Source organism: Pseudophryne corroboree, unplaced genomic scaffold, assembly GCF_028390025.1.
Source record: "Pseudophryne corroboree isolate aPseCor3 unplaced genomic scaffold, aPseCor3.hap2 scaffold_758, whole genome shotgun sequence".
Taxonomy (NCBI): Eukaryota; Metazoa; Chordata; class Amphibia; order Anura; family Myobatrachidae; genus Pseudophryne; species Pseudophryne corroboree.
The window spans coordinates 282,406-301,410 of NW_026970337.1; the positions used below are offsets into that span (position 1 = coordinate 282,406).

The window sequence follows — 19,005 nt, forward strand, 5'->3', positions numbered from 1 at the left end:
GGCATTGGAAAATTCAGGGCTATAACGTGTAGATGAAGCACTAACAGGAGGCTTTAAAATTTTCATTCTAGTGTCTTTCGTTTGGGAGAAAAATGCAAAGGTACAATACAGTTTTTCCTTGCCGATATCTCTCTTTTGCAAAGAGATAGGCATTGGAAAATTCAGGGCTATAACGTTTAGATGAAGCACTAACAGGAGGCTTTAAAATTTTCATTCAAGTGTCTTTCGTTTGGGAGAAAAATGCAAAGGTACAATACAGCTTTTCCTTGCCGATATCTCTCTTTTGCAAAGAGATAGGCATTTGAAAATTCAGGGCTATAACGTGTAGATGAAGCACTAACAGGAGGCTTTAAAATTTTCATTCTAGTGTCCTTCGTTTGGGAGAAAAATGCAAAGGTACATTACAGCTTTTCCTTGCCGATATCTCTCTTTTGCAAAGAGATAGGCATTGGAAAATTCAGGGCTATAACGTGTAGATGAAGCACTAACAGGAGGCTTTAAAATTTTCATTCTAGTGTCTTTCGTTTGGGAGAAAAATGCAAAGGTACAATACAGCTTTTCCTTGCCAATATCTCTCTTTTGCAAAGAGCTAGGCATTGGAAAATTCAGGGCTATAACGTGTAGATGAAGCACTAACAGGAGGCTTTAAAATTTTCATTCTAGTGTCTTTCGTTTGGGAGAAAAATGCAAAAGTACAATGCTGCTTTTCCTTGCCGATATCTCTCTTTTGCAAACAGATAGGCATTGGAAAATTCAGGGCTATAACGTGTAGATGAAGCACTAACAGGAGGCTTTAAAATTTTCATTCTAGTGTCTTTCGTTTGGGAGAAAAATGCAAAAGTACAATGCTGCTTTTCCTTGCCGATATCTCTCTTTTGCAAAGAGATAGGCATTGGAAAATGCAGGGCTATAACATGTAGATGAAGCACTAACAGGAGGCTTTAAAAATTTTCATTCTAGTGTCTTTCGTTTGGGAGAAAAATGCAAAAGTACAATGCTGCTTTTCCTTGCCGATATCTCTCTTTTGCAAAGAGATAGGCATTGGAAAATGCAGGGCTATAACGTGCAGATGAAGCACTAACAGGAGGCTTTAACATTTTCATTCTAGTGTCTTTCGTTTGGGAGAAAAATGCAAAGGTACAATACAGCTTTTCCTTGCCAATATCTCTCTTTTGCAAAGAGCTAGGCATTGGAAAATGCAGGGCTATAACGTGTAGATGAAGCACTAACAGGAGGCTTTTAAATTTTCATTCTAGTGTCCTTCGTTTGGGAGAAAAATGCAAAGGTACAATACAGTTTTTCCTTGCCGATATCTCTCTTTTGAAAAGAGATAGGCATTGGAAAATTCAGGGCTATAACGTGTAGATGAAGCACTAACAGGAGGCTTTAAAATTTTCATTCTAGTGTCTTTCGTTTGGGAGAAAAATGCAAAGGTACAATACAGCTTTTCCTTACCAATATCTCTCTTTTGCAAAGAGCTAGGCATTGGAAAATTCAGGGCTATAACGTGTAGATGAAGCACTAACAGGAGGCTTTAAAATTTTCATTCTAGTGTCTTTCGTTTGGGAGAAAAATGCAAAAGTACAATGCTGCTTTTCCTTGCCGATATCTCTCTTTTGCAAAGAGATAGGCATTGGAAAATGCAGGGCTATAACGTGTAGATGAAGCACTAACAGTAGGCTTTAAAAATTTCATTCTAGTGTCTTTCGTTTGGGAGAAAAATGCAAAGGTACAATACAGCTTTTCCTTGAAGATATCTCTCTTTTGCAAAGAGATAGGCATTGGAAAATGCAGGGCTATAACGTGTAGATGAAGCACTAACAGTAGGCTTTAAAAATTTCATTCTAGTGTCTTTCGTTTGGGAGAAAAATGCAAAGGTACAATACAGCTTTTCCTTGCCGATATCTCTCTTTTGCAAAGAGATAGGCATTGGAAAATTCAGGGCTATAACGTGTAGATGAAGCACTAACAGGAGGCTTTAAATTTTTCATTCTAGTGTCTTTCGTTTGGGAGAAAAATGCAAAGGTACAATACAGTTTTTCCTTGCCGATATCTCTCTTTTGCAAAGAGATAGGCATTGGAAAATTCAGGGCTATAACGTGTAGATGAAGCACTAACAGGAGGCTTTAAAATTTTCATTCTAGTGTCTTTCGTTTGGGAGAAAAATGCAAAGGTACAATACAGCATTTCCTTGCCGATATCTCTCTTTTGCAAAGAGATAGGCATTGGAAAATTCAGGGCTATTACGTGTAGATGAAGCACTAAAAGGAGGCTTTAAAATTTTCATTCTAGTGTCTTTCGTTTGGGAGAAAAATGTAAAAGTACAATGCAGCTTTTCCTTGCCGATATCTCTCTTTTGCAAAGAGATAGGCATTGGAAAATTCAGGGCTATAACGTGTAGATGAAGCACAAACAGGAGGCTTTAAAATTTTCATTCTAGTGTCTTTCGTTTGGGAGAAAAATGCAAAAGTACAATGCAGCTTTTCCTTGCCGATATCTCTCTTTTGCAAAGAGATAGGCATTGGAAAATTCAGGGCTATAACGTGTATATGAAGCACTAACAGGAGGCTTTAAAATTTTCATTCTAGTGTCTTTCGTTTGGGAGAAAAATGCAAAGGTACAATACAGCTTTTCCTTGCCGATATCTCTCTTTTGCTAAGAGATAGGCATTGGAAAATTCAGGGCTATAACGTGTAGATGAAGCACTAAAAGGAGGCTTTAAAATTTTCATTCTAGTGTCCTTCGTTTGGGAGAAAAATGCAATGGTACAATACATCTTTTCCTTGCCGATATCTCTCTTTTGCAAAGAGATAGGCATTGGAAAATTCAGGGCTATAACGTGTAGATGAAGCACTAACAGGAGGCTTTAAAATTTTCATTCTAGTTTCTTTCGTTTGGGAGAAAAATGCAAAGGTACAATACAGCATTTCCTTGCCGATATCTCTCTTTTGCAAAGAGATAGGCATTGGAAAATTCAGGGGTATTACGTGTAGATGAAGCACTAAAAGGAGGCTTTAAAATTTTCATTCTAGTTTCTTTCGTTTGGGAGAAAAATGTAAAAGTACAATGCAGCTTTTCCTTGCCGATATCTCTCTTTTGCAAAGAGATATGCATTGGAAAATTCAGGGCTATAACGTGTAGATGAAGCACTAACAGGAGGCTTTAAAATTTTCATTCTAGTGTCTTTCGTTTGGGAGAAAAATGTAAAAGTACAATGCAGCTTTTCCTTGCCGATATCTCTCTTTTGCAAAGAGATAGGCATTGGAAAATTCAGGGCTATAACGTGTATATGAAGCACTAACAGGAGGCTTTAAAATTTTCATTCTAGTGTCTTTCGTTTGGGAGAAAAATGCAAAGGTACAATACAGCTTTTCCTTGCCAATATCTCTCTTTTGCAAAGAGCTAGGCATTGGAAAATTCAGGGCTATAACGTGTAGATGAAGCACTAACAGGAGGCTTTAAAATTTTCATTCTAGTGTCTTTCGTTTGGGAGAAAAATGCAAAGGTACAATACAGCATTTCCTTGCCGATATCTCTCTTTTGCAAAGAGATAGGCATTGGAAAATTCAGGGCTATAACGTGTAGATGAAGCACTAACAGGAGGCTTTAAAATTTTCATTCTAGTGTCTTTCGTTTGGGAGAAAAATGCAAAGGTACAATACAGCTTTTCCTTGCCAATATCTCTCTTTTGCAAAGAGCTAGGCATTGGAAAATTCAGGGCTATAACGTGTAGATGAAGCACTAACAGGAGGCTTTAAAATTTTCATTCTAGTGTCTTTCGTTTGGGAGAAAAATGCAAAAGTACAATGCTGCTTTTCCTTGCCGATATCTCTCTTTTGCAAACAGATAGGCATTGGAAAATTCAGGGCTATAACGTGTAGATGAAGCACTAACAGGAGGCTTTAAAATTTTCATTCTAGTGTCTTTCGTTTGGGAGAAAAATGCAAAAGTACAATGCTGCTTTTCCTTGCCGATATCTCTCTTTTGCAAAGAGATAGGCATTGGAAAATGCAGGGCTATAACATGTAGATGAAGCACTAACAGGAGGCTTTAAAAATTTTCATTCTAGTGTCTTTCGTTTGGGAGAAAAATGCAAAAGTACAATGCTGCTTTTCCTTGCCGATATCTCTCTTTTGCAAAGAGATAGGCATTGGAAAATGCAGGGCTATAACGTGCAGATGAAGCACTAACAGGAGGCTTTAACATTTTCATTCTAGTGTCTTTCGTTTGGGAGAAAAATGCAAAGGTACAATACAGCTTTTCCTTGCCAATATCTCTCTTTTGCAAAGAGCTAGGCATTGGAAAATGCAGGGCTATAACGTGTAGATGAAGCACTAACAGGAGGCTTTACAATTTTCATTCTAGTGTCTTTCGTTTGGGAGAAAAATGCAAAGGTACAATGCTGCTTTTCCTTGCCGTTATCTCTCTTTTGCAAAGAGATAGGCATTGGAAAATGCAGGGCTATAACGTGTAGATGAAGCACTAACAGGAGGCTTTTAAATTTTCATTCTAGTGTCCTTCGTTTGGGAGAAAAATGCAAAGGTACAATACAGTTTTTCCTTGCCGATATCTCTCTTTTGAAAAGAGATAGGCATTGGAAAATTCAGGGCTATAACGTGTAGATGAAGCACTAACAGGAGGCTTTAAAATTTTCATTCTAGTGTCTTTCGTTTGGGAGAAAAATGCAAAGGTACAATACAGCTTTTCCTTACCAATATCTCTCTTTTGCAAAGAGCTAGGCATTGGAAAATTCAGGGCTATAACGTGTAGATGAAGCACTAACAGGAGGCTTTAAAATTTTCATTCTAGTGTCTTTCGTTTGGGAGAAAAATGCAAAAGTACAATGCTGCTTTTCCTTGCCGATATCTCTCTTTTGCAAAGAGATAGGCATTGGAAAATGCAGGGCTATAACGTGTAGATGAAGCACTAACAGTAGGCTTTAAAAATTTCATTCTAGTGTCTTTCGTTTGGGAGAAAAATGCAAAGGTACAATACAGCTTTTCCTTGAAGATATCTCTCTTTTGCAAAGAGATAGGCATTGGAAAATGCAGGGCTATAACGTGTAGATGAAGCACTAACAGTAGGCTTTAAAAATTTCATTCTAGTGTCTTTCGTTTGGGAGAAAAATGCAAAGGTACAATACAGCTTTTCCTTGCCGATATCTCTCTTTTGCAAAGAGATAGGCATTGGAAAATTCAGGGCTATAACGTGTAGATGAAGCACTAACAGGAGGCTTTAAATTTTTCATTCTAGTGTCTTTCGTTTGGGAGAAAAATGCAAAGGTACAATACAGTTTTTCCTTGCCGATATCTCTCTTTTGCAAAGAGATAGGCATTGGAAAATTCAGGGCTATAACGTGTAGATGAAGCACTAACAGGAGGCTTTAAAATTTTCATTCTAGTGTCTTTCGTTTGGGAGAAAAATGCAAAGGTACAATACAGCATTTCCTTGCCGATATCTCTCTTTTGCAAAGAGATAGGCATTGGAAAATTCAGGGCTATTACGTGTAGATGAAGCACTAAAAGGAGGCTTTAAAATTTTCATTCTAGTGTCTTTCGTTTGGGAGAAAAATGTAAAAGTACAATGCAGCTTTTCCTTGCCGATATCTCTCTTTTGCAAAGAGATAGGCATTGGAAAATTCAGGGCTATAACGTGTAGATGAAGCACAAACAGGAGGCTTTAAAATTTTCATTCTAGTGTCTTTCGTTTGGGAGAAAAATGCAAAAGTACAATGCAGCTTTTCCTTGCCGATATCTCTCTTTTGCAAAGAGATAGGCATTGGAAAATTCAGGGCTATAACGTGTATATGAAGCACTAACAGGAGGCTTTAAAATTTTCATTCTAGTGTCTTTCGTTTGGGAGAAAAATGCAAAGGTACAATACAGCTTTTCCTTGCCGATATCTCTCTTTTGCTAAGAGATAGGCATTGGAAAATTCAGGGCTATAACGTGTAGATGAAGCACTAAAAGGAGGCTTTAAAATTTTCATTCTAGTGTCCTTCGTTTGGGAGAAAAATGCAATGGTACAATACATCTTTTCCTTGCCGATATCTCTCTTTTGCAAAGAGATAGGCATTGGAAAATTCAGGGCTATAACGTGTAGATGAAGCACTAACAGGAGGCTTTAAAATTTTCATTCTAGTTTCTTTCGTTTGGGAGAAAAATGCAAAGGTACAATACAGCATTTCCTTGCCGATATCTCTCTTTTGCAAAGAGATAGGCATTGGAAAATTCAGGGGTATTACGTGTAGATGAAGCACTAAAAGGAGGCTTTAAAATTTTCATTCTAGTTTCTTTCGTTTGGGAGAAAAATGTAAAAGTACAATGCAGCTTTTCCTTGCCGATATCTCTCTTTTGCAAAGAGATATGCATTGGAAAATTCAGGGCTATAACGTGTAGATGAAGCACTAACAGGAGGCTTTAAAATTTTCATTCTAGTGTCTTTCGTTTGGGAGAAAAATGTAAAAGTACAATGCAGCTTTTCCTTGCCGATATCTCTCTTTTGCAAAGAGATAGGCATTGGAAAATTCAGGGCTATAACTTGTATATGAAGCACTAACAGGAGGCTTTAAAATTTTCATTCTAGTGTCTTTCGTTTGGGAGAAAAATGCAAAGGTACAATACAGCTTTTCCTTGCCAATATCTCTCTTTTGCAAAGAGCTAGGCATTGGAAAATTCAGGGCTATAACGTGTAGATGAAGCACTAACAGGAGGCTTTAAAATTTTCATTCTAGTGTCTTTCGTTTGGGAGAAAAATGCAAAGGTACAATACAGCATTTCCTTGCCGATATCTCTCTTTTGCAAAGAGATAGGCATTGGAAAATTCAGGGCTATTACGTGTAGATGAAGCACTAAAAGGAGGCTTTAAAATTTTCATTCTAGTGTCTTTCGTTTGGGAGAAAAATGTAAAAGTACAATGCAGCTTTTCCTTGCCGATATCTCTCTTTTGCAAAGAGATAGGCATTGGAAAATTCAGGGCTATAACGTGTAGATGAAGCACTAACAGGAGGCTTTAAAATTTTCATTCTAGTGTCTTTCGTTTGGGAGAAAAATGCAAAGGTACAATACAGCTTTTCCTTGCCAATATCTCTCTTTTGCAAAGAGCTAGGCATTGGAAAATTCAGGGCTATAACGTGTAGATGAAGCACTAACAGGAGGCTTTAAAATGTTCATTCTAGTGTCTTTCGTTTGGGAGAAAAATGCAAAGGTACAATACAGCATTTCCTTGCCGATATCTCTCTTTTGCAAAGAGATAGGCATTGGAAAATTCAGGGCTATTACGTGTAGATGAAGCACTAAAAGGAGGCTTTAAAATTTTCATTCTAGTGTCTTTCGTTTGGGAGAAAAATGTAAAAGTACAATGCAGCTTTTCCTTGCCGATATCTCTCTTTTGCAAAGAGATAGGCATTGGAAAATTCAGGGCTATAACGTGTAGATGAAGCACTAACAGGAGGCTTTAAAATTTTCATTCTAGTGTCTTTCGTTTGGGAGAAAAATGTAAAAGTACAATGCAGCTTTTCCTTGCCGATATCTCTCTTTTGCAAAGAGATAGGCATTGGAAAATTCAGGGCTATAACGTGTAGATGAAGCACTAACAGGAGGCTTTAAAATTTTCATTCTAGTGTCTTTCGTTTGGGAGAAAAATGCAAAGGTACAATACAGCTTTTCCTTGCCGATATCTCTCTTTTGCTAAGAGATAGGCATTGGAAAATTCAGGGCTATAACGTGTAGATGAAGCACTAAAAGGAGGCTTTAAAATTTTCATTCTAGTGTCCTTCGTTTGGGAGAAAAATGCAAAGGTACAATACAGCTTTTCCTTGCCGATATCTCTCTTTTGCAAAGAGATAGGCATTGGAAAATTCAGGGCTATAACGTGTAGATGAAGCACTAATAGGAGGCTTTAAAATTTTCATTCTAGTGTCCTTCGTTTGGGAGAAAAATGCAAAGGTACAATACAGCTTTTCCTTGCCGATATCTCTCTTTTGCAAAGAAATAGGCATTGGAAAATTCAGGGCTATAACGTGTAGATGAAGCACTAACAGGAGGCTTTAAAATTTTCATTCTAGTGTCTTTCGTTTGGGAGAAAAATGCAAAGGTACAATACAGCTTTTCCTTGCCGATATCTCTCTTTTGCAAAGAGCTAGGCATTGGAAAATTCAGGGCTATAACGTGTAGATGAAGCACTAACAGTAGACTTTAAAATTTTCATTCTAGTGTCTTTCGTTTGGGAGAAAAATGCAAAGGTACAATACAGCTTTTCCTTGCCAATATCTCTCTTTTGCAAAGAGCTAGGCATTGGAAAATTCAGGGCTATAACGTGTAGATAAAGCACTAACAGGAGGCTTTAAAATTTTCATTCTAGTGTCTTTCGTTTGGGAGAAAAATGCAAAAGTACAATGCTGCTTTTCCTTGCCGATATCTCTCTTTTGCAAAGAGATAGGCATTGGAAAATTCAGGGCTATAACGTGTAGATGAAGCACTAACAGGAGGCTTTAAAATTTTCATTCTAGTGTCCTTCGTTTGGGAGAAAAATGCAAAGGTACAATACAGCTTTTCCTTGCCAATATCTCTCTTTTGCAAAGAGCTAGGCATTGGAAAATTCAGGGCTATAACGTGTAGATGAAGCACTAACAGGAGGCTTTAAAATTTTCATTCTAGTGTCTTTCGTTTGGGAGAAAAATGCAAAGGTACAATACAGCATTTCCTTGCCGATATCTCTCTTTTGCAAAGAGATAGGCATTGGAAAATTCAGGGCTATTACGTGTAGATGAAGCACTAAAAGGAGGCTTTAAAATTTTCATTCTAGTGTCTTTCGTTTGGGAGAAAAATGTAAAAGTACAATGCAGCTTTTCCTTGCCGATATCTCTCTTTTGCAAAGAGATAGGCATTGGAAAATTCAGGGCTATAACGTGTAGATGAAGCACTAACAGGAGGCTTTAAAATTTTCATTCTAGTGTCTTTCGTTTGGGAGAAAAATGCAAAGGTACAATACAGCTTTTCCTTGCCAATGTCTCTCTTTTGCAAAGAGCTAGGCATTGGAAAATGCAGGGCTATAACGTGTAGATGAAGCACTAACAGGAGGCTTTACAATTTTCATTCTAGTGTCTTTCGTTTGGGAGAAAAATGCAAAGGTACAATGCTGCTTTTCCTTGCCGATATCTCTCTTTTGCAAAGAGATAGGCATTGGAAAATTCAGGGCTATAACGTGTATATGAAGCACTAACAGGAGGCTTTAAAATTTTCATTCTAGTGTCTTTCGTTTGGGAGAAAAATGCAAAGGTACAATACAGCTTTTCCTTGCCGATATCTCTCTTTTGCTAAGAGATAGGCATTGGAAAATTCAGGGCTATAACGTGTAGATGAAGCACTAAAAGGAGGCTTTAAAATTTTCATTCTAGTGTCCTTCGTTTGGGAGAAAAATGCAAAGGTACAATACAGCTTTTCCTTGCCGATATCTCTCTTTTGCAAAGAGATAGGCATTGGAAAATTCAGGGCTATAACGTGTAGATGAAGCACTAATAGGAGGCTTTAAAATTTTCATTCTAGTGTCCTTCGTTTGGGAGAAAAATGCAAAGGTACAATACAGCTTTTCCTTGCCGATATCTCTCTTTTGCAAAGAAATAGGCATTGGAAAATTCAGGGCTATAACGTGTAGATGAAGCACTAACAGGAGGCTTTAAAATTTTCATTCTAGTGTCTTTCGTTTGGGAGAAAAATGCAAAGGTACAATACAGCTTTTCCTTGCCGATATCTCTCTTTTGCAAAGAGCTAGGCATTGGAAAATTCAGGGCTATAACGTGTAGATGAAGCACTAACAGTAGACTTTAAAATTTTCATTCTAGTGTCTTTCGTTTGGGAGAAAAATGCAAAGGTACAATACAGCTTTTCCTTGCCAATATCTCTCTTTTGCAAAGAGCTAGGCATTGGAAAATTCAGGGCTATAACGTGTAGATAAAGCACTAACAGGAGGCTTTAAAATTTTCATTCTAGTGTCTTTCGTTTGGGAGAAAAATGCAAAAGTACAATGCTGCTTTTCCTTGCCGATATCTCTCTTTTGCAAAGAGATAGGCATTGGAAAATTCAGGGCTATAACGTGTAGATGAAGCACTAACAGGAGGCTTTAAAATTTTCATTCTAGTGTCCTTCGTTTGGGAGAAAAATGCAAAGGTACAATACAGCTTTTCCTTGCCAATATCTCTCTTTTGCAAAGAGCTAGGCATTGGAAAATTCAGGGCTATAACGTGTAGATGAAGCACTAACAGGAGGCTTTAAAATTTTCATTCTAGTGTCTTTCGTTTGGGAGAAAAATGCAAAGGTACAATACAGCATTTCCTTGCCGATATCTCTCTTTTGCAAAGAGATAGGCATTGGAAAATTCAGGGCTATTACGTGTAGATGAAGCACTAAAAGGAGGCTTTAAAATTTTCATTCTAGTGTCTTTCGTTTGGGAGAAAAATGTAAAAGTACAATGCAGCTTTTCCTTGCCGATATCTCTCTTTTGCAAAGAGATAGGCATTGGAAAATTCAGGGCTATAACGTGTAGATGAAGCACTAACAGGAGGCTTTAAAATTTTCATTCTAGTGTCTTTCGTTTGGGAGAAAAATGCAAAGGTACAATACAGCTTTTCCTTGCCAATATCTCTCTTTTGCAAAGAGCTAGGCATTGGAAAATGCAGGGCTATAACGTGTAGATGAAGCACTAACAGGAGGCTTTACAATTTTCATTCTAGTGTCTTTCGTTTGGGAGAAAAATGCAAAGGTACAATGCTGCTTTTCCTTGCCGATATCTCTCTTTTGCAAAGAGATAGGCATTGGAAAATGCAGGGCTATAACGTGTAGATGAAGCACTAACAGGAGGCTTTAAAATTTTCATTCTAGTGTCTTTCGTTTGGGAGAAAAATGCAAAGGTACAATACAGCTTTTCCTTGCCAATATCTCTCTTTTGCAAAGAGCTAGGCATTGGAAAATTCAGGGCTATAACGTGTAGATGAAGCACTAACAGGAGGCTTTAAAATTTTCATTCTAGTGTCTTTCGTTTGGGAGAAAAATGCAAAAGTACAATGCAGCTTTTCCTTGCCGATATCTCTCTTTTGCAAAGAGATAGGCATTGGAAAATGCAGGGCTATAACGTGTAGATGAAGCACTAACAGTAGGCTTTAAAAATTTCATTCTAGTGTCTTTCGTTTGGGAGAAAAATGCAAAAGTACAATGCAGCTTTTCCTTGCCGATATCTCTCTTTTGCAAAGAGATAGGCATTGGAAAATTCAGGGCTATAACGTGTAGATGAAGCACTAATAGGAGGCTTTAAAATTTTCATTCTAATGTCCTTCGTTTGGGAGAAAAATGCAAAGGTACAATACAGCTTTTCCTTGCCGATATCTCTCTTTTGCAAAGAGATAGGCATTGGAAAATTCAGGGCTATAACATGTAGATGAAGCACTAACAGGAGGCTTTAAAATTTTCATTCTAGTGTCTTTCGTTTGGGAGAAAAATGCAAAAGTACAATGCAGCTTTTCCTTGCCGATATCTCTCTTTCGCAAAGAGATAGGCATTGGAAAATTCAGGGCTATACCGTGTAGATGAAGCACTAACAGGAGGCTTTTACATTTTCATTCTAGTGTCCTTCGTTTGGGAGAAAAATGCAAAGGTACAATACAGCTTTTCCTTGCCGATATCTCTCTTTTGCAAAGAGCTAGGCATTGGAAAATTCAGGGCTATAACGTGTAGATGAAGCACTAACAGGAGGCTTTAAAATTTTCATTCTAGTGTCTTTCGTTTGGGAGAAAAATGCAAAGGTACAATACAGTTTTTCCTTGCCGATATCTCTCTTTTGCAAAGAGATAGGCATTGGAAAATTCAGGGCTATAACGTGTAGATGAAGCACTAACAGGAGGCTTTAAAATTTTCATTCTAGTGTCCTTCGTTTGGGAGAAAAATGCAAAGGTACAATACAGCTTTTCCTTGCCAATATCTCTCTTTTGCAAAGAGCTAGGCATTGGAAAATTCAGGGCTATACCGTGTAGATGAAGCACTAACAGGAGGCTTTTACATTTTCATTCTAGTGTCCTTCGTTTGGGAGAAAAATGCAAAGGTACAATACAGCTTTTCCTTGCCGATATCTCTCTTTTGCAAAGAGATAGGCATTGGAAAATTCAGGGCTATAACGTGTAGATGAAGCACTAACAGGAGGCTTTAAAATTTTCATTCTAGTGTCTTTCGTTTGGGAGAAAAATGCAAAGGTACAATACAGCTTTTCCTTGCCGATATCTCTCTTTTGCAAAGAGATAGGCATTTGAAAATTCAGGGCTATAACGTATAGATGAAGCACTAACAGGAGGCTTTAAAATTTTCATTCTAGTGTCCTTCGTTTGGGAGAAAAATGCAAAGGTACAATACAGCTTTTCCTTGCCGATATCTCTCTTTTGCAAAGAGATAGGCATTGGAAAATTCAGGGCTATAACGTGTAGATGAAGCACTAATAGGAGGCTTTAAAATTTTCATTCTAGTGTCCTTCGTTTGGGAGAAAAATGCAAAGGTACAATACAGCTTTTCCTTGCCGATATCTCTCTTTTGCAAAGAGATAGGCATTGGAAAATTCAGGGCTATAACGTGTAGATGAAGCACTAACAGGAGGCTTTAAAATTTTCATTCTAGTGTCTTTCGTTTGGGAGAAAAATGCAAAGGTACAATACAGCTTTTCCTTGCCGATATCTCTCTTTTGCAAAGAGCTAGGCATTGGAAAATTCAGGGCTATAACGTGTAGATGAAGCACTAATAGGAGGCTTTAAAATTTTCATTCTAATGTCCTTCGTTTGGGAGAAAAATGCAAAGGTACAATACAGCTTTTCCTTGTCGATATCTCTCTTTTGCAAAGAGATAGGCATTGGAAAATTCAGGGCTATAACGTGTATATGAAGCACTAACAGGAGGCTTTAAAATTTTCATTCTAGTGTCTTTCGTTTGGGAGAAAAATGCAAAGGTACAATACAGCTTTTCCTTGCCGATATCTCTCTTTTGCAAAGAGCTAGGCATTGGAAAATTCAGGGCTATAACGTGTAGATGAAGCACTAACAGTAGACTTTAAAATTTTCATTCTAGTGTCTTTCGTTTGGGAGAAAAATGCAAAGGTACAATACAGCTTTTCCTTGCCAATATCTCTCTTTTGCAAAGAGCTAGGCATTGGAAAATTCAGGGCTATAACGTGTAGATGAAGCACTAACAGGAGGCTTTAAAATTTTCATTCTAGTGTCTTTCGTTTGGGAGAAAAATGCAAAGGTACAATACAGCTTTTCCTTGCCGATATCTCTCTTTTGCAAAGAGATAGGCATTGGAAAATTCAGGGCTATAACGTGTAGATGAAGCACTAACAGGAGGCTTTAAAATTTTCATTCTAGTGTCTTTCGTTTGGGAGAAAAATCAGCTTGAATGCTTCAGGGGCTGGGGCATAGCCAACATGAGCCCCACACCGAAGGAGGGTGGAGGTGTTTAATGCAAACTAGGGGTCAGACAAGCGCCGCAAAAGGCCACCATGCCCTGCACGCCCCTTTTCTGTTTTCATATGCAGACGAGGGTTGAAGCCAACTTTGACCCACTGCTTGGATGACATCACCATATGCAAATCCATCTGCGGCAGGCCTTCCCCCAGGAATGCTTGCACTAGTTGTTGCATTTGGTTTGTTGTTTGGGGGTGCTTCAGTATTAGGCAGCCTTCTGCCCTCCCATGTTCATCTGAAAATATGTGTTCTCCCTGCAGTTGTTGTCCCCAGATGAGAGTTCCCTTGTGCTGCCTCAGTTGAATCTCCTTAACTTGACAGAGATGTGCCTGAGCAGCGGCCCTCCCCAGCTCTATCCCAAATCATACTTATTTTGCATAGGAGATACCATGGTCATAAGGATTATTCTCCCAGGGTGAGGTTCATTCATTGCATTCTGGGTATGCTGACCCCTGTGATTTCCCCAAATGTGGGAAACTCGACTGCTTTATTTGTGGTAGTGGGGGACTGTGTTTGTGTTTTCCTCTGGTCAGCTCTGGTAAAAGTCAGATTTCTTTGTTTCAGAGCCTTGTTCTTCTTTTGAGAGTTCCCTTGTGCTAGTTCTTCAGAACGAACAAATCTTTTGCCTTTTACTAAAGATTTCCGTGGAGAGGAGCAAAACTGAGTTTTATCTCAATTTTTGCATGCCCCGTCTTATTGGGGTTTCTTTTATCAGTTTAAAGATAGAACGAGTGTGCTTTAATGTAAGCTCATTTGCGTAGAAATGACAGTAAATGTTTGTTTCTTTTCAAACAGAACTTTCTTGACTATACTAATTGCTTGAAAGATCTGGGAGCACATGGAAAAGAGTACAAACCATGTTTATAGCAAGGGGAAGCCTGGTGAGAAATCTGCTTTCTTTCTTTCAAATTGGGTGCTCACTTTGAGCTGAATGAGGACTGCTGGCATGGCACTCAGGCGACAGGTAGAATCTTGGTCATGCTGTGGTTTCTCTTCAGAACGAACAAATCTTTCGCCTTTTACTAAAGATTTCCGTGGAGAGGAGCAAAACTGAGTTTTATCTCAATTTTTGCATGCCCCATCTTATTGGGGTTTTATTTTATTGGTTTAAAGATAGAACGAGTGTGCTTTAATGTAAGCTCATTTGCATAGAAATGACAGTAAATGTTTGTTTCTTTTCAAACAGAACTTTCTTGACCACACTAATTGTTTGAAAGATCTGGGAGCACATGGAAAAGAGTACAAACCATGTTTATAGCAAGGGGAAGCCTGGTGAGAAATCTGCTTTCTTTCATTCAAATTGGGTGCTCACTTTGAGCTGAATGAGAACTGCTGGCATGGCACTCAGGCGACAGGTGGAATCTTGGTCATGCTCTGGTTTCTCTTCAGAACTAACAAATATTTCGCCTTTTATTAAAGATTTCCGTGGAGAGGAGCAAAACTGAGTTTTATCTCAATTTTTGCATGCCCCATATTATTGGGGTTTCTTTTATCAGTTTAAAGACAGAACGAGTGTGCTTTCTTGTTAGCTTTAATGTAAGTTTATTTGCATAACAATGACAGTAAATGTTTGTTTCTTTTCAAACAGAACTTTCTTGACCATGCTACTTGCTTGAAAGATCTGGGAGCACATGGAAAACAGTACAAACCATGCAGTATCACAAGAGCCTTTATTTGATCTTTCATGAAGATAGAGCAGAATTGAGGACACGTCAACAATTTCTGCCGAAGGTGGTTCATCTTTCCACATGGTGCCTTTGGCCACTGACACCTTCGTTGAGTCAAAGTCTCTGGCTGTGGTCAGAACTTTGAAAATTTATGTCACCAGAACGGTTCAGATTAGGAAAACAGAGGCTCTGTTTGTCCTGTATGCTCCCAACATGATTGGGTGTCCTGCTTCCATGCAGACCATTATGCGCTGGATCTGTGGTAAAATTCAGCATGCTCATTCCACGGCAGGATTGCCGTTACTGAATTAGGTGAAGACCCATTCTACTAGAAAGGTGGGTTCATCCTGGGCAGCTGGTCGGGGAGTCTCGGCATTGCAACTTTGCCGAGCAGCTATTTAGTAAACACTTTTGCTAAGTTTTACAAGTTTGATACCTTGGCTGATGATAACCTCAAGTTGGGTCATTCGGTGCTGCAGAGTCGTACGCACTCTCCCACCCGTTCAAGAGCTTTGGTATAACCCCATGGTTCTTAATGTGACCCCAGCATCCTCTAGGTCGTATGAGAAAATAGGATTTTAATACCTACCGGTAAATCCTTTTCTCTTAGTACGTAGAGGATGCTGGGCACCCGTCCCAGTCCATACTGTGTCTGCAGTTATTACTTGTGGTTATACACATGTTGTGTTACGGTTCTGGTCAGCTTTTTGCTGCAATTGTTCATGCCGTTGGCTTGTGTTCTGTTGAATGCCACGTTCTGCGGCATGCTTAAGGTGTGAGCTGGTAAGATGCTCACCTTAGTTTAACAATAAATCCTTTCCTCGAAATGTCCGTCTCCCTGGGCACAGTTCCTATAACTGGAGTCTGGAGGAGGGGCATAGAGGGAGGAGCCAGTTCACACCCTTTGAAAGTCTTAAAGTGCCCATGTCTCTTGCGGATCCCGTCTATACCCCATGGTTCTTAATGTGACCCCAGCATCCTCTACGGACTAAGAGAAAAGGATGCCCTTGTGTACTATCCTGACTTCTCCTCCCGTCTGCTTACTTTGTGCCTTCCAACGCACAATGCGAACTACAGGTGGTGCTGCACGGCCCACACCCTTTTACTTGCCTTACAGAGCAGCTCTGGAGCTGTTACAGTGCCCAGCTGCTGCAAGAAATCAGCATGAATGCTTCAGGGGATGGGGCATGGCCAACATGAGCCCCACACCAAAGGAGGGTGGGGGTGTTTAATGCGAACTAGGGGTCATCCAAGCACTGCAAAAGGCCGCCATGCCCTGCATGCCCCTTTTCTCTTTTTATATGCAGATGAGGGTTCCAGCCAACTTTGGCCCACTGCTTGGATGACATCACCGTATGCAAATCCGTCTGCTGCAGACCTTCCCCCAGGAATGCTGTTACTAGTTGTTGGATATGGTTTGATATTTGATGGTGCTTCAGTATTAGGCAGCCTTCCGCCATCCCATGTTCATCTGAAAAGATGTGGTCTCCCTGCAGTTGTTGTCCCCAGACGAGAGTTCCCTTGTGCTTCCTCAGTTGAATCTCCTTAACTTGACGGGGGAGGGGCTGCCCGAGCTGCCACCCTCCCCAGCCCTATCCCAACTCATACTTATTTTACATATTAGATCTCTTGATCATGAAGATTGTTCTCACAGGGTGAGGTTCATCCATTATATTTTAAAATAGGAAGGTACAAATTACATATTTGAATTGCATCTATGTGCTGGATTCAAATGTCCCCCCCCCTTCCTTTCTCAATTGTGCCCGTCAGCAGCTATTCTAAGGTTGCTGCCAATGGGTGTGACACATTAATTTCTTCTGTGGGGTACACTGGACTCCACAAGGATTCACATTGGGGTGTAGAGTAGGATCTTGATCTGAGGCACCAACCGGCTCAAAGCTTTTGACTGTTCCCAAGAAGCTCAGTGCATTCTCCTCTATAACCCCGCTTCCATGAACAGGGAGCTCAGTTTGTAGTTGGTGCCTTCAGTAGCAGGCCAATTAACAGGGGCCTGCCTCAGGCAGCCTATTCTTAGCTATTAATTTTGACAAGAAAAGAAGAACTTGTTTTATGAGAATCTACAAGGGCTGCAGCAGGCTAGGTCTAATAGACATCTTTACTGCAGCTTCATCACTCCCAGCGGCGCTATATACTCCCGTGCCCTGGTTGCTGGGTCACTGCAGCGGAGGCTCCGGTTTCATCCTAAGGTCAGTCACACACACACCACCCTTCCGGATCACGAGGCCGCTGATGAAGGGGAGCGAGGCCGTAGGGGGTGGGCCGTGTGCGCACTGCGGTGGACACTGATTACTGGGCAGCCGCTCCACTAGCCACCAGGTACAGTTAAGGAGCACAGGTCTGGGGGTTTTTCTCCTATATTAACCCAATTTTGTACTGCCCGCAGCGCATTGTGATAGGTAATAGGGCCTGATTCAGGTTGGATTGCAATCACAATAAGCGATCCAACTGCAAAAATTGCTAAGAGCATACGCATGTGCCTGCATTTTCTGCGGCACCCCGCAGAGAATGTGATCGCCTCTGCCTGTCAATCGGGGTGGGGAAGGGGGGGAGAGGTGGGTCAGCAACACTCCATTTCCAAGTCAGGGATGGAGCGGTGCGGGGGCAAGGCTTCAAAATGGGGTCTGCAACGGAGGAGACACAGGGGGCGTGGTCACAGCGGCTGTATGACATCACATTCAGCCGCTGTGATCACAAAAATGGTGGCGGCTTCCTGCGCGCACATACAGTCTGCACCAGCAGGAGCCTACACCATTTTTTATGATCACGCTGAACTGCAGTGCGACTGCAATTACAGCATGGTCAAGAAGGGAGGCGTCATGCTGGGTGGCCATGCCCTGTCACTGTGCAGGAGCCAGCACCGCTCACACACTAGTCCCCGGGTGCAGCCCCCAACCCCCGGGACACCCGGAGCAACAAAATGTAGATTCAGGCCACCAGGCCACGCCCCTACCTATGAAACCATGCCTCCTTTTTACCATTGCGCTGCTTATCTGCGCGCACTGCATTACAATCTCCCTCGCCACCTCTCTGTGTGACACCAGTGATAGTGACACCTCTGCCATGCTTGTAGCAGCTGGTCCTAAGATCTACGCCTCAAACCCTGAGTGTTTGCCCTTGTGACTTGTTAATCATCATAGCGAAGCAGATGCTTACAGAAAACTGCAGGGGCTTAGATTGAAAATAAAAAAATTGATGGGTATAAGGTAGAGAGGAGCGGGTTCGGTTCTCCGAGAACCGAATTCCCCACGAACTCCACGTGGTTTACACTGGTCCGAGGCAGGCTCGGTTGTTCCCGCCTGACTCGGAAAACCTGAACAAGGGAAAATGTCATCATCCCGCTGTCGGATTCTCGCGAGATTCGGATTCCATATAAAGAGCTGCGCGTTGCTGCCATTTTTACTCGTGCATTGAAGAGAGAGCGGAGAGGACGTGGCTATGTTCTCTCAGTGGAAATCTCAATATCAGTGCTCAGTATCAGTGGTTACTTATTGCTGCTCAGTAATACTAGTAGTGTGTCTCTCCTGCTCAGTGTCAGTTCTCAGTAGTATCCTCATCAGTGCTCAGTATCACTGCTCATTGTCTTGTGCTGCATTGTGGTGCTCAGCATACTACAGTACATTACTAATAGTCCAGTGCTGCATCTTGCTGCTCAGTGTCAGTTCTAGTATCCTCATCAGTGCTCACTATCACTGCTCATTGCATTGTGGTGTTCTGTATACTACAATAACATAGTAATATAGTAACATAGTTTTTGAGGTTGAATAGAGGCAAATTGCCCATCGTGTTCAACCTGTTTTAAGTTGTGATGATTCTACATACTTGCTG

General features: G+C 40.4%; 4 non-coding genes across 4 annotated transcripts; all 4 read left to right on the forward strand.

The window, feature by feature from the left end:
• The first annotated feature begins 13,856 nt into the window (after positions 1 to 13,856).
• LOC135040635 (U1 spliceosomal RNA) lies at positions 13,857 to 14,020 on the forward strand. Its single transcript, XR_010234487.1, has one exon. It is a non-coding gene; the product is annotated as a U1 spliceosomal RNA (small nuclear RNA).
• A 59-nt stretch (positions 14,021 to 14,079) lies between these two features.
• On the forward strand, positions 14,080 to 14,196 carry LOC135040753 (U5 spliceosomal RNA). The gene has a single exon (XR_010234581.1). It is a non-coding gene; the product is annotated as a U5 spliceosomal RNA (small nuclear RNA).
• A 274-nt stretch (positions 14,197 to 14,470) lies between these two features.
• On the forward strand, positions 14,471 to 14,586 carry LOC135040746 (U5 spliceosomal RNA). Its single transcript, XR_010234574.1, has one exon. It is a non-coding gene; the product is annotated as a U5 spliceosomal RNA (small nuclear RNA).
• A 275-nt stretch (positions 14,587 to 14,861) lies between these two features.
• On the forward strand, positions 14,862 to 14,977 carry LOC135040751 (U5 spliceosomal RNA). The gene has a single exon (XR_010234579.1). It is a non-coding gene; the product is annotated as a U5 spliceosomal RNA (small nuclear RNA).
• Positions 14,978 to 19,005: the final 4,028 nt, after the last annotated feature.